General features: G+C 35.0%; 1 long non-coding RNA gene across 1 annotated transcript; it reads left to right on the top strand.

The window, feature by feature from the left end:
- The first annotated feature begins 11,423 nt into the window (after positions 1-11,423).
- LOC134198950 (uncharacterized) lies at positions 11,424-16,483 on the top strand. The gene is made up of 2 exons (XR_009973249.1): positions 11,424-14,218; positions 15,145-16,483. It is a non-coding gene; the product is annotated as an uncharacterized LOC134198950 (long non-coding RNA).
- The last annotated feature ends 246 nt before the right edge of the window (positions 16,484-16,729 follow it).

Consider the following 16,729-nt stretch of genomic DNA (forward strand, 5'->3'; position numbering starts at 1 on the left):
AAAGTGCCATAGGGTAGTACAAAATAAAATTAATTTAATTTATTATAAATAAATAAAAAAAATTAAAAATTTGATTAACTGGATTTTGACTTTGCTTTCTAGTATTCGCAAGTTAATACTTACTTTTTCCATTTATTGATTGACAAGTATGTTGCAAGGTGACATTCAACTACATGACGGGAATTTCTTACAGAACAATTACCATGCCAAATATAATATACAAACTGTTTAAACAAGTGTCATACGTGGCTGTTTGTTGTATGTGAGACACTTTGTTTTTTATGACAGTGCGTCAATTTTTATTTGTTGTATAAATGTGAGAACTAGAAATTCTAGAGTTTATATTTACAATAATAACAATATGCATTTGTGTTTCAATCTGTTATGGTAGAGGAGTATTAAATTGAATGTCTCATGAACGTCATTTAATACGTCTGCTAATTAAAAGAATTAATGAAATAAACAAAATGATTAATTATTACAAAATAATAAATTCAGAATGCAAAATATTGAAGGGTTGGAAACACCTTATACTCGTCTTGGTCTGGTCTTGGGCCATTGCTAAAGTAAAATACACCCATCAGTTGAAGTAGTCGCGCAGTGCAATCGTACAGTGACGTTACTGTGATAAAGACCTGCCCTGTGTGCTGACAACAATTGTATCGAATTTCAACTTGTATATATCACGAACAAACAGAGATACACTGGTGGTAGGACCTCTTGAGAGTCCGCGCGGGTAGGTACCACCAACCTGCTTATTTCTGCCGTGAAGCAGTAATGCGTTTCGGTTTGAAGGGTGGGGCAGCCGTTGTAACTATACCTTACAACTTATGTCTCAAGGTGGGTGGCGCATTTACGTTAGAGATGTTTATGGGATCCAGTAACCACTTAACACCAGGTGGGCTGTGAGCTCGTCCACCCACACAGCAATAAAAAAAATACAAACTTTCATTTCAATTTATTAAACTATTATTTACTTATACCTTCATATCTTTGTTTAGCATTAAAGGTAGCTTTCTAACATTGTTTTCAATTTTTTCTATGCGACACTTAATCGTTGAAACGTAAATCCATTATTATTTTTCTAAACAAAAATATTAATGTTTACAAAAAGATGACTTCTCAATCTCAATGACAAATAATAAATATTTGTAGAGGCATCTGTTTGACGCTATACCGACTTCAAATAACGATGTTCTGAAGGCACCTACGTTTGTATGTTTTTGCCGGGCGCCGCACGGAATGCTTGAACCTATAATTTGGGAATTAATATCTAACACATTGCGCGTTTTCTGTCCGTCCCTTGATTTTCTGTTTTTATAGTCCAACTGACACTGTAGCTGCTAATTATTTCTCTGGCATAGATATACTCTCGTGGATTTGTAAGGGCCAGATTTTTTTTTTTTTGTTTATCAAATTAAATTTTGAATGGATTTTTTGCTGCGGTCTTTAAATAGGATAGGATAATTCAAATATTACATTTAATAATAAATGATTCGATGTAGTTGTGAACTGAAGAGAAGTTTGTTTCTTTGTCTGGAAACATTCGTTTTGTTCAAATAAAAAAAAGAAAGTCTATGGTTTTAAAAAAAATATTGAACTCTAATATATCTTTATATTGTTAATCTTGTTCGTATCTGATGATTGTGACTCCATTAATCGTTAGCTCTAGTGTTCTAGGGTAGCTCGAATCGTTGGCATGTTAATGCAAAGTTTCTCAAACCTGAAGTACCTACATTGAATTTGTCCAGAAGTGTCATATAGAGGTCACTCTAATCACTAAAAATCGGGCAAAATATGTAAGCCAACACTGACATAGTGATTCCTACGGTATGTGCTTAATAAAAAATGGGCTTGAAGAGAAAAAAAAATACAACTACCTACTTAATGCATTAAACACCTTACAAGAACGTACAATGAGACATTAATGCAAATCTACAAGACAGTTGATAAGGTTTAGGGACAATGTCGTCACGCCGATTACGGTCTATGTCTATTGTGATAGTGCGACAACTGGTGAATGGGAGAACTGGGCGTCCCGCGGCGTGGTTCCGGTGATTGTGTCCCAGGGCCCGCCCTCGACTCGGTGTGTACTCGAATTTGGGAGGGCTTTGATGGGCTTAAACTTTTTCATAGCATACGGAAAATATATCTATCGGCCTCTGATATAAGTAAACATAGAGGTTAGATCTTAGAGTAGAGCATACTTTTTTATAAATCATTATGAAAGCAAATGAAGAACATTAAAATCAAAAAGTGTAATAGGAGGTCTTATCGTTAATCTCTCGTCGATTTCTTTCGACAATCATCAAATGGGCAAGAACCGTCTAGGAAATAAGTTAAGCGCGTTATACTTACCGATTGATTATTTAAATAATATAATGATAACATTACTAAACTATTTTGCACGTAAAAATAAATAAACAATTTATACATAAGATTGCATTTACAAAAATACCTGCGATAAATACAATGTTTGCTGTAATTGTCTTAAGTCATAAGAGATCACAGCCACTCATGAATATCGGCAGGATACAGGGATTTTCCAGTGTATAAAGGTAATAGTCTCTTAAGTCCTTGCCTAGAAAATGATATTCTTATATCATATCGTTCTGAACCTTGTTCGAATGCTCATGATTTGGAGTGTGTTATTGATTGACAGTGTTAATAGTATTGGAAAAAATTGCCTTTTCTTCTCTGTTGCCAAAGTCTAGTACTAGTAACTATACTTGAGACCTTAGAACTTATATTTCAAGGTGGGTGGCGCATTTACGTTGTAGATGTCTATGGGCTCCAGTAACCACTTAACACCAGGTGGGCTGTGAGCTCGTCCACGAATGTAAGCAATAAAAAAAAAAACTTACTAGGTACAATAATTATCTATAAAAATCTTCTTTTCTTAATTCTCAATTCTAATTTCTTATCTTCATAGATAATTATTGTACCTTTTCATCTGTAGACTCTGAAACTGTAAGCGTAAATTTATTAAAAAAAAAATTCGAAAAAAAAATCTAAAAAAATATATCTATGATTTGAAGCTAAATTTACGCTAACAGTTTCATTATACATGTAAGTTTCGTTTTGGCCAAAACACTAATACCTATTGTAATACCTACCATTAAATTTAAAAAATGTCTGCCTTGGGGACTTTTAATACTGACATTTGACGTCAATTGTGACTTATCTTTTTTTTTTTGCTCAGATGGGTGGATGAGCTCACAGCCCACCTGGTGTTAATTGGTTACTGGAACCCATAGACATCTACAACGTAAAATGCGCCACCCACCTTGAGATATGAGTTCTAAGGTCTCAAGTATAGTTACAACGGCTGCCTCACACTTCAAACCGAAACGCATTACTGCTTCACGGCAGAAATAGGAAGGGTGATGGTACCTACCCGCGCGGACTCACAAGAGGTCCTACCACCAGTAATTACGCAAATTACAATTTTGCGGGTTAGTTAAAGAGACAGAGAACAATAGTGGTTTAAACTGAACAAATCACATACCAACATCGAGACGATATGACTATACCAGCCTGTGTATTTCAGCCCGAGCTTCGTTTCCTTTAAAATCTTTGAAAATACTAGAATATAATTAGATTTTAAACAGCCAATTAATCAATACCAAATCCTATAGAAACGCAAGCGCTATTGATGACGCTAGGAACGTACAAGGTAAGTGACCAAAACCAATCAATGAAATACTTGTTGGGTTTAGTGTTGTATGGATTCACTGCGAATTACTATTGTACATTATGGTAGTTCTATTTTCAAAGATTATTATATTTCTATAATCAGAGATTTAACCGAGACTACACTATAGACGCTATGAATGAATATCAATGTAAGAGTCATCATTATCCTGCCCTTCTCCCAGTCACCTGGGGTCGGCGCAACATGTTTTCTCCTTCCATACTCTTCTATCATATATCATTTCTTCGCTCACTCCCCTCCTACCCATATCGTCTTTCACACAATCCATCCATTTCTTCTTAGGTCTACCTCTTCCTCTAAATCCTTCCACATTCATAGTTAACACTCTCTTAACAACCTCATTTTCATTCCGTCTCATCACATGTCCATACCATCCGAAACGTGCACTCCTCAGCTTCTCTGTCAATGTAATCAATGTAAGAGTAACGATGCAAATATCCACAGAACAAGCTTAAAGACATTCGTCGTACAATGGTAGTACGGAAGACCTTGTAACATCAAAAACGGGTATTGAAGGAAATTACACAGCTCGTAAAGAGGAACGCCACTTGATCGACCATGTCCAAATCTTTTGTTTTCAATTTTTTTTTTCACATCGCCACGATTATGTACTTCGCCGCTCGTGATTGTCTTGTTGTGTTCATTGTGGTCAAATTAAATTATGATTCTTGTCAAACCATGGAAGTGGTGTTTCATTGTTTTATTTTTTAATTCGTCCGTTTGTTTTTAGCAAGTGGACAGCGATAGTGTTTGGGTAAACTATAAATATAAATGTGTATAAGTGACAAAGTTTTTGTAATTTTAAAGAGCAAAAAGACATGTAAGATTGTGTATTTTTAAAACCGCTTCAAAACTCAAATGGTACCTTTCTATTATGGATGACTAGCCGTACTCGCCGCTTCGTTGGGCATTTAAAATGAACATTATTATTTATTGTCATTATTATTATCATATAAATATTAGCCTATCCATTAAGTAGATATACATATTTTCTACATGGATACCAAGTTTCAAGTCAATCGGATGCATGGTTCAGTAGTTATAACGGAACATCCATAAAAACCACTATAGATTTATATATTAGTATAGATTTGGACATTCAATTAGGGTAAACAAGATTAAAATTAAATTAAAGTGCTTGTAATCATCAGAAACGACCTCTTTGGTTACAGTGTATCTTTCACAATATCATTTAGATGGATTCACCTCCTTAAACTCTCGGAGAACAATTTTACAGGGCCTTAGTTATTCTCTTGAAACACCGCTTCGAAGTTGCACTGTGTAAGCTCAATGAATTTCTGCCGGATGTTGGTCCTACATTCGGATATTTTCTCGTAGAGTTGTGAGAGAGATAGAAAATGACAGAGCGACCCGAATTTCCGAGGCTTAAAATTACTAGTAGATAAAGATACCTACTCTAAATATTATACCATGGAACTCTCAAATCTCTTCTATCAATACTTTCGCTCGCAATCTGTTATTTCGCTCCCCTATATTTTATAAGTATTTAGGATAGTTTCACGTCACATGTGGTCGCGATCTTCAGTAGTGAGAGAACGATATAGAAGAAGAAGGATAGTTTCAAAATCATCAGCCGGTTTCAAGGAGCGTGCATTCTTACATATATTTTTGTGATCCACCAGATAAAATTAAATTTTATTTAATAATACAAACATTTTATCCAATTTGTTTAAGACCTCTTCAAGCTTATAAATTTCAATATTTATACATGTCCTTAAAGTAAAGCAAAACACATGTATATGACCATATTATTTTGCCGACATGTTGCTAAATCTGACAGTGACTGTTGGTTTATTTATTTATAAAAAAAAATTTGGGTCTTCATTTGTTCGTTATTCGTTTTTTGTTATTTGGCAAAATATCAAAAAAGGCTGTACTCGCAATCGAACTCAAAGTCGAACAGTATAAAGTACATTTATGTATTATTCGGTTTTTAAGTAACAGATATGTTTACGTTCATATTTTCCGTAGCTAGTCGTTTGATCGCTAATAACGTTAAGCCGCCTGGAGTACTTACATAGATAGTGCTTTGCTATAAATTTCGTGTTTCTGTCTATTTCTATTGCTTTGAACAATGAAGAATCAGTAAAACAATCTATCTCACTAGTGTTATACGATGTGTATACCAGTGTTTCCGATTGGCAATTATAGTGACACAAACGGAGGCCAATTAATCCTCTGTAGCGTTGAAAAATAATCTATCAATATTAAATAATTTTGGGAGTTTAAATATTTCATTTTACATGTGTAGAAAAAAAGGCAATAGAATCTAAGTGCTGACATGACCTTGATACTTCAAAGTAACTGTTATCATGAGTACCATCTCACAAGCCCACGCATTTATGAATTTAAACAAATTTCTGTTAATTTTCAACGTCAAATCGTATTCCACAGTGGCAACTACATTTAATCTCAGTTGTAAAATTTTAATCTAAATCCGGAAATTCCAAACGATTAAGTTTTTAAATTAAAACCCATCTTTAATGGACATAAAACAAGAAATAGAACTGAACTATTATGATAATGTAGCGGTTTCCACTGACATTAAGACGGTTAGTTCCAATTGTGTGCTAATAACGCTTTTTTGCACAAATCCGAAATCCTGAGCCTTGTCATTGTCGGATGATATTGAGCAAAGCGTATATCTGAGCTGCCCACGAAGGACAAAAGACTTTGTTTAATTGTATTAGAGTATAAAATATCTTATAGTAATCGTTGGATTTGGTGATTTATTGTGGTGCAGTTGTCATTAAGTCACGTTTGGTAGGGACGATGGTCGGTCGGTCGGCTGATGGTGTGAAATGAGTGGCCGCCGACCCGTTTGAACATGCCGACGTTACCGTTTTGTACGAGCCAGTTTTTGTAGCGTGCGTTTAAGATGCGACCGCTTTTTTGTTCGATGTTTGTAATGCCGAGTGTGTGGGACTTGACACGTAAGTAACTATTGTTAATTCATTCCTGTTTGTTATTGTCGCATTCCTGTCTTCTAATCTTCTCAGTGGGTCGCGTTTCTGATCCGGTGGTAGATTCTGCGAAGCACTGCTCTTGCTAGGGACAGTGTTAGCAACATTCCGGTTTGAGCCCCGTGAGCTCACCTACACACGTTAGGGTGAAGCTGAAATAGCCTCTCAAGGCTATCAGCATAGGTAGGGAAAAAAAAGTCTTCTAATAGTTTTGGCTGTGCCACTTTCGCTGACCAACTCCTTCCGATTTAAAAAATCGATGTTATTGGCGTTTGATTGTTGTTTTAAAAATATTTGCATTGGTCTAATCGGTAACTATTCTTTACTGATAAGAGATTAAGGTTCCAATATTACTTAGCTGTTATATTAGAATTTCGACCCCATATTCCAAAGTGGATAGGGACAAACCTGTTTATTTTTTAATTTTACTTATTTAACATTAAGCAAGAGTACTGTAGTGGACTTAATGAGAATGATCAGATTGACATAACGATTACGACGATTAGTATTTTTGAAAAAATAAAAGATTTTGTTGTTAAATTAAATATCCAATAATGTACAGTTTACCCATATATGCCTTTATATTCGTACTTATTCATAGAATAATAAATATTTATCAATCATAAAAAAACACACAGATTTTCATTTACGCCGAAAATGAAATACCAATATTAGAACTAAAGATTGAAAAGAGTTCAAATAATTTTGAATTAGTAAATGTTCATTGGAACGTTTTGACGGATTCAAAATATTTCTATTAAGATACAATGGCACAGCATCACGCGATCGTTTGCATGCTCGATTAAGCTGAATCATTAGCGCGAACACATAGTTTATTCGGGACTAATTTCAACCGAGCTTTCAAACGATATGCGTCAGAACCAAGCGAGCTTTTGATATTGAATCACGTGTCATTTTGAAATAAAAAATAGCAGTATCTCTCTTTATCATTCTTTCCGTACCAGTTTCTGCTGTATGAATTGAGGGCAAATAAACAAAGCTCAAGCTTTTATTAACTCATTGCGATTGATTACAGCATCGTAGTATATATGTGTTAATAAATATTGTTTGTGATTTAATAAAGTGACTCTAAAGTTTGAAGTAAGGAAGTATATTTAATATCGATATTCATTATATAAATTTGTTGATTAAATACATTAAAAGTTAACGATTTATTCAATGACCACACGCGATGAAGTTTCTATCTATTAATAGGCGGATACATTTGCATAAAACAAAGTGGCCGCCTACAAAATTGCGTAAAGCATACTGGAATCGTCAGATTATTGACTTTATTAAGTTTATTATGATTAATAAACGATTCAGAGTCGGCGTTACTTTTTAATTAGCATTAGCTATTCCTCAAGCTTCATCATACGTTCTTAATTGAGGAATCTACTTCAATTAGGTAGGTAAAGTTAATTTGGAGAGACATACAATTAGACAATTAGAGAGACTTTTATTTAAATAGTTACGTATGAGCCGACTGGAACATAATTAATACGGAATTCAGTGGGCAGTTGTTTAATGAAAATACAGCAATTAAATATAATATGAACATATACTTAGGTTTATATAAATTTATTTAAAAATCAATCCTTAAATCAAATTTTTGTGACTCTGTTTAAAAATACCTATGTTTGAAATGTTAATAAAAAAAATCTATTATTAACTTGTAAACTAATTTGCACACTTGGCTATTATAATTTGAACGGCGAAATTCATCATCCTTGCAGGTGCATTTTCACTGGGACGGTTTTTAATTTAAATCCATTAAAACATGTAAATACACCGTGAAATTAATAAACTGAACATAATACGATCCACATTTATTCTCCTCTCATGTTTTATTTGGATTTTGTCCGCTTTTCTGAATGTTCCCGCATTATTAGAGTAGAAACAGGTTGTCCTTTGACAGTTGTGTCATCAACACGAGATGGTTGCAACCCTGTCGTTATTTTCTCATCTACACCTGAATTTGTTTGCTAAAGAGTTTTATAATGGTCGCCTTAAAACAAAAACTTTTCAACAAATTAGGGTACGATTGTCGTTATCTAATACTCTTTAGTTCGTCTGTTTGTATGACGATCGTGCTTGAAGCATAGATTTTTTTAAAGTAGTCTATTTAATTTTTTCGTAGCGGTAGTGGCGATGTTATTAATGTATGAAAATAACTAATAAGTAAACATGGTCGAAAATTAAATAACAATAATAATATTTTTGTAAGTCTGTCTTGGGAGATTAAATCATTGTGCATTTAGTCCGGAATTGTAAAGAAAACTGCCGAGAATGTTTTATTCAATGCTATGCTATAATTCAAATGCCATCACGAACATTACTTCTAAGAAATTTAATTCAATTTCTTTGTCAACAATAAATAATAAACATCAGAAACTTCGTCTTTGTTATTTAGTGGAACTGATTTCGCATCACCACAAACAACACTAGATTGATTTTGGCACAATAGCGCTGTCAACTTGAGCGAATGAATAAAACGCAAAACGCGGGCTCTGTATTGTTGTTATAACAAAATAAAGTCGTAATGAGTAGGAGTGCTCGGTGCTCAGCCGATTGCGAACAAAACGTTGTTCGATTGAATTAAAATTGCTTCAATATTGCGGCTTTAAAACGTTGACGTTTGACAGCCGTTGCTGACGCCTGTCGAGATGACGGACGCACGCATCAGTGGGACCGACCTCTTTAATATGCATTGAATTGTTTGATATAACTCGGCAGTGTGAATTTATAACAATGGTTTTCACGATAAATTAAGAAGATTGTTTACTTATGTTTCTAATTTTATTCTTGAGCGAATTATTTATAAATCTAATCATATATTTAAAGGATTTATATTCTGAAGCTTTTTTACGAAATAAAGCGTTTGAATATTAAAGCTTTAATTCGACAAACAGAATTAAACAAATAATATTCCTTCTTATAGCTTAAGTACTTCAGTAATTAAATTGAGATCTTCGTGAATCGTAGACGGCGTAATCGTAGACCATAAATTAGTGCTAAAAACCAGTCTTGGAAACTGGTATAAATAAATTATTTAATGAGCCAGGCCTATCTGTCTTGTTTGTTGGCAAGTTTTTGTGTAATTTCGATTCTAGTAGGAGTATTGATCAAATTAATTGCATTAGCACAAGTAAATAATATTATGATAAATTATGAAAAAGCTAATTATTATTTTTATTTTGGCCCCATGCTTAGATTGTCATTTTTGTTTTCAGTTATTGGTTGTTAATCCTTTACACCTTCTAATTCGACACCGTGCATTCCTTCATGTTCCACGCATCTATCGTGTTAATTGTCCGATTGAGTTTGACTTGAAAATTTAACTTTGAAACTTTCTATTAGGATTTCTGGTTTAGGGCATAAAAATCACGTCAAACTACAATAGGTTAGTAGGTTTTTCGTATACAAATCGAAGGGTGCAAATAATTATTCTATTCAAATTGTTGTTTTAAATGAAAGTATTCTGCTTCAGGGAGATTTAGCTTGGTATTTAGCTGTAGTTGTAATTAATTAACTTATTCCTTTTTGAATGACGATTTAGACCTTAACTTAGACGTGTATATAACATTTTTTGGATTGTTATTTGTAGTCAAGATAAAAATATTTACGTTATTAAAAAAGATGAACAAAATTATCATGTGAAATCGCCTGCGAAACAAGCGTTTAATAGTTATTTTTTTTGTTTTTGTTCGTTGTTGATTCCAATTTTCAAGACCATTACTCACTGTATCTGGCAAAAATCTTATTATGGCATAACCGAAGAAGCGTTTACTTTTAGTAATGAATTAAAATTTTAATACGATTATGACTTATAATAGTTCTTGTCAGGAAGTAGCCATTATGTAGTGGGCTTAGAAAACTGATTTAATTCCAGATAGCCTCTGCATTAGTCCGCACAATTAATGAAATAAATAAATAAAAAATAAAAATGAAAAAGGGATTTCCAGTTTAAGTAAAGTTAAAATAATTTAGAGTAATTTTCACGTCAGTGCGGGACAAGGCAGATCATATTTTCACATGTTACCGGGTGTCGGCATCGGTAAAACGCTGGACGTCGAGAAATGTGTGTAGTTAGTGCCGAGACTTTTGTCTTGTTTGTTATTAACAACAATGAGCCGGTACGAGACGTCGCGGTGGGGCCGCAAGAAATTTACGTACTTTCAATGCGACCGATTTGATATTTCTTTTTCTAAAACTAAATAGGCAAACGATCTTTGTGCTCATTTAATGTTTAGCAGTTATCAGGCACCGCGTCCTTAATGTATGAGTCATTAGGTTTATTTATGTTGCAGTAGTATTCGAATATGTCTTCAGATTTTGTACGTATTGCCACCATATTTTAACGGTGAACAAGAAGTATACTGTTAATTGTAATAAAATGGTAGTGTTAGATTAAAATAGTGGCGATTTAAGGTTTTCTTGTTTATGTCCGAAAGGGAAGTTTTGAGGTTAAAATTTGTTAATGTAATTAACGTGAGATTAAATTAAATTTAGCAGCGTCCGTATGATAAGAAACTTGTCTAGTTTAAGAGTGTTTATTCTTACATCTTTATTTTGATAATTAATACATTACTTTCTAGTACAAGAATTTAATTTAAAACCGACGAAATGAACTGATTTAATAAAAGGTATAAAAAATAATACAAAAAAAAGTTTAAATAGTTTGAAGACATGTTTTCATTTTCTGTAACAATTTTTGTGGAGTGTAACTTTCTTGTTGTCGTACCGGAGTCTTGTCTGTGGAGTCGTGTAGCGGGAGTGATTAGGCGCGCACAGCCCTGTAATCACGCCCCTGCTGCCCGTGCGTCTGCGCCGACGCATCTCTGCCCGCGTCCCGCTCCCCTCTAGCCCCACATCATGCTTCGGGGCGAATATCTCCGCTTCGAACAAAAAAAAGAAGACAGCCTTCGCCTGCGTACTCCGTTAACGACCCGACCTGTTTTCGTCGATGCCGTGTGGGAAGATTTAGCGAATTTGAATTTCGATTGCAGGACCCCGGTCCAAAAGGTCCATCCATCATGAGAATTGATGGATTTGGGCCCCAAAAAGACGCGTTAAAGTTTGCGAGATGAAAGCGAATGCTTTTGAGTAATCCATTGGTAAGTAAGCGAACCTATTATGTTTTGTTGTGGTCTTTTTTAAGTCTTTCGTTGATTTGATTTTTATGTTTGTTCCTTTTTCCTCTATGTCTAACAAAGCGTTTAATGTTCTTTGCCCTGGAAAAAGGTAAACTTATATTATGTATAACTGAAGAGAGGAGTATTTGAGAAACACTTTCATTTGTTCTTAAGTAGTAATTAAATTCCATATATAAAACAAATATGCCGCCGCTAACCTCGAAGTCAAAAAACAGTAAAGGGCACACTGCATTTTGAAGAAGCCTAATTAAATAAGTATTTGCAGCAGAAACAGCAGATTGCTGGTAGCGACTACTAGTGATTCAAGTGAAGTTATCGCAAGTGTGCTTTAACCTTTAATTTGTATTTGTACTAATTCAGTAATATATTAATTGTACAGGCTTTTTAATTTTCGCCCAGTAGTAGAAATTCGGTCTTAATCAATAACGCTTCGAGATTCCAATTTATTATATGTATTAAATTTCCTCTTTTATTTTCTTTCGGGAAACGGTGGAAAACTGTTTATAAGAACATTAAATCCAGTTGGAGATCTAAGGCTGGCATAGAACGAAGTCGGGTACAAATAAAATAGAAATTTGATACGTGCATATTCAACTAACTTGAGACTCATATTGTAATATAATAACTAATATTCAACAACTAACTTAACTATACTTGAGACCTTAGAACTTATATCTCAAGGAAGGTCCGCATTTACGTTGTAGATGTCTATGGGCTCCAGTAACCATTAACACCAGGTGGGCCGTGAGCTCGTCCACCCATCTCAGCAATAAAAAAAAAGTATGACACTAGAAGGCGCTATAGGGGTGCGTCACATGAGACGGTTGAGGACATACCTTAATTAAACCAAAGCATCGGATATGTGAAGCAAATTAAGTTTCACGTAGTTTTGTTAGCCCACAAAGGATAAGTGCTATCATCAAACCTATTTTTTTATGTTTTAGAGATTACTGGTGGCCCAGAGGCCTTTCCAGTTTTACCAGGAAAGGTAGGCGAGCAAGAGCTCAGTCAGGAGGTGTGGGATTTGCTAACAGCTACCCGAGCGCCTCCAAAGGAGACCTAACAACTCAAGAGTAGCTGCTTCGCGAATGAATCTACTACCGGATCGGAATCGCGATCCGCTAAGAAGATCCGGCGAGAAACTCAGCGAGCTGATGATTAGGTTAGGTGTGATGTCTATTGGCTTCTAGTAACCGCTTTACACCAGTTAGGCGATCAGCTCGTACCTTCATCCGTACAATAAATAGAACTAATTATTCATATATTAATTAGGTACATTGCGTGCGATCTTGATATTACGAAATTCAACTTTTCGGACAAATTTTTTAATTAAATACTGTTTGAAAATCACGTTCTTATTTAAACCATTTTTTTCCAGAGTATTTTGTATACGGAACGTTGATAAGGCGCCTATGTGTCTGCTAAAATATTTGTAAGCATACATATATTCTGGTTGGGAGTAAGAAAATAATACAAATTACAAAGTATTTTCCGTGTCCATTGCGCATTACATTTTCTATTCATTTATTGAACCTACTGATGGTATGATACCAATTCCTGAGAACTAACTGTACTGATCATCCAGATTCAATTAAATTTTTAAATAGAATAATAAATACACTACTGCGTCAATGAAAGTACAACGAAGAGTCGCTTTTATGTAAAATACGGTAAACCAAACTAAGGCAGTCAAAAATATTGTATTGGATTGCAACAGTGCATGTAAAATGCAGTATCTTCGGACAAAACCATTCACTTTATGGTAAAGCATCTGCTAAATTTCACGCGTACCTTTTCAATTACACATCAGCTAAGTCGTATATCGTTCAGTTGCAATAAAAGTTTGTATTTAGAAAGAAAGCAGCATTGGACGCGCTAGATCCGTTGGTGACATTGATCATTAATAGCGTTCCACACATTTGCTGGACATTTATAGGATTATCTCCCTTACGGTCATTGATTTTATGATCAGTTTGGTCAGTTCTCGGTGCGAGAGCAGGTGGGTTACATTCGGCGAGCGCGAACGTGTCACGCATACTTCTCGGTGAACGATGAACAATTCTTTAGACTTGGTTATTAAAATATTTGTTGTTCCGATGTTATTTATTTGTATACGAGGTGAAGCTTTGTACCGCGCCGACAGACGTTTGCCCCGATGTAGGTGGCGGCCCGATGTTCGGCTGCCATTGTGAACGGCTGTGACCAATCGTTGTATGCGAGATAATAACATCGCTAAATTCGTTTTATTAATATACATTTGAGGAAAAAAACACAACTTTAATATTAAACAGTGCAAACATCTTGCACAATACAGTTTATGTTTTTGTTGAATTTTTCAATGTAGCACAACGAAACAATTTGATGTAAGTTATTTATTTTGTTTCTATTTGTTTATGCGGTACGTTATATGTATAAGACATTTAACGCGGTCAATTGAAGGTGTCCTTCCTTCATTTGAATTTACTATTTACAATATCTATGCATATGTAGATAGATTACTTTTTTAATAAACATATAAATAAATAGGGGTAAATATTAAGTCGTCGTGGCCTAAAGGATAAGACGTCCGGTGCATTCGTATGAAGCGATGCACCGGTGTTCGAATCCCGCTGGCGGGTACCAATTTTTCTAATGAAATACGTACTCAACAAATGTTAACGTTTGACTTCCACGGTGAAGGAATAACATCGTGTAATAAAAATGAAACCCGCAAAATTATAATTTGCGTAATTACTGGTGGTAGAACCTCTTGGGAGTCCACACTTGTAGGTACCACGACCCCGCCTATTTCCGCCGTGAAGCAGTAATGCGTTTCGGTTCGAAGGGTGGGGTAGCCGTTGTAACTATACTGAGACCTTAGAACTTATATCTCGAGGTGGGTGGCGCATTTACGTTGTAGATGTCTATGGGTTCCAGTAACCACTTAACATCAGGTGGGCTGTGAGCTCGTCCATCTAAGCAATAAATAAAAAAATATAAAAAGTTTTTGTTATGAGGATCAATAAAAAGTATACTCATTTACCTATATACTTTATGCTCTTGACTGTAAGAATGTCAGATGTGTCTGTATAGAAAATCAATTAACAGGAATCGATTATTACTAGTGAATCTGAAACATACGGACCGGCTTCTGAGCCCGCCGATGCCTAGCTGCATAGAACGAATCAAAGCAATTATTACTGACCCGAGCGGGAAAATTAAATTGGACCTCGGCTTGATGCGCTCAAACGAGACTGTTAAAACATTATGAGCCATACAATTTTTATCTCCCTCTCGGATCTTTTAACAGGGAGGCGCGGATCCAGCAGACGATGCGGCGCAGTCAGAAAGAGATGCATCTATATGTGGGAATGCAAAAGAGGAAACGTCCGACCGACGGAGCCATCAGAGGTCGAATATAAATGTGGAATGTTTATGGATCTACCGTTTTATTTTAGCCTTATGCCGGCAAAGCATTAAAATATTGTTTCAATTGAAAGCGGCAGATCAGACGTTGCATCTAATGAAGAATAGTCGATAAAAAATCTACAACAGTTGATTGAGGTCGATTTGCGAATGGTTCGGCGATGCTTCTCAGAGATAACTGTGACTGATAGGCAACACTACCCGTGTTACGAATCTTGATACCACTCTAATATCTCTGACTTGTAGAGCAAATTGAATAAAAAAATGGTAATGATATGAACAAATTATGAAATCAGTGTACTTTTTTAAACATACGGATATTTGATCGTTTATTTGGATATTTATTTGATTAACTGTTGATATAGAAAAGGGTTCGGTGTTGATTTAGAATGTTTGATTTTGAGTTTAAAACGATTGTTGGACTGCGCAGTTGTGTTGCGAGTTGAATAAGCAAGAGACGACCGCCCGCGCACAAAGGCTTTGTCACCACGACGAAGCTTTCATTCGGCGCTTTTGGCATAGCGGACCGAGATGCTTTGTGGTGCGATTAGTCGCGGCGCCGAGTGGCAGTGCCGGCCGCTAGTGTTGTGACACCAGCACAGAGCATCACACACGCCGACACAAACGCCGACTGTTTGCATTGTACTACGTGCCGTGACATATCGTTTGTCGGACGCTGGCGACGCTCCGCCTTGACTCACCATGTTTTATGACCCTAAGCTTTGTTCCCATTCAATGTCTTAGATATAAAGGAGTCGCTTTAACAATTACACGAGGCTTAGGTACCCATTAAAACTATACTTTTATTGTTTTTGATTTAAAATACACCAATGAATAATATAATCTATTTATGTACATATATGATCAAAACATATACAGGATTGTTGACTTTGTGCGTCTTTTATGCCTGCTAAGCTACACAATGGCCAACCAATTTGTATTAAAGTTTTTATTTGTCTTAAGTCGGGAATAAATCGGGGATACATGCTCGTACCAAATAATAGTAAAAATATGTAATTGTGTGATTAAGTGATTAATTAAGTCATTTTTCATTTATTCTTTATTGCATTCGGAATAAAATAGAAAAAAAAAAGAATAATTGTACAATGTTATTGTATAATTATGTATGTTATTGTATATAATGTAATTGTACAAATAAGCAACTTGTATATCCCGTCTGAATGTAAGAGTAATAATAAATAAATTCATTCAATCATAGAAAAGTACTTTTTAATTTGTTATCTTTAAAAATCAGTGTAAATGGTTACTCTAACAATTGAAAAACCAGCCCGCAAGTTGATAGTGGGAGTGAAAAACAACCAAACAGTATTGCTGAAAAAAAGTTTGACTGTTTTCGGCGTGTTTTCATTGAACTGTAATAGTTAATTCATTAGTGGAAGCATATAAGTGTGTTGTGCTTGTTTTTGAATATGTCTATAGATTAGTTTTCTTTTGTACTCGAATTGCGA

Source organism: Bombyx mori, chromosome 5 (assembly GCF_030269925.1).
Source record: "Bombyx mori chromosome 5, ASM3026992v2".
NCBI lineage: Eukaryota > Metazoa > Arthropoda > Insecta > Lepidoptera > Bombycidae > Bombyx > Bombyx mori.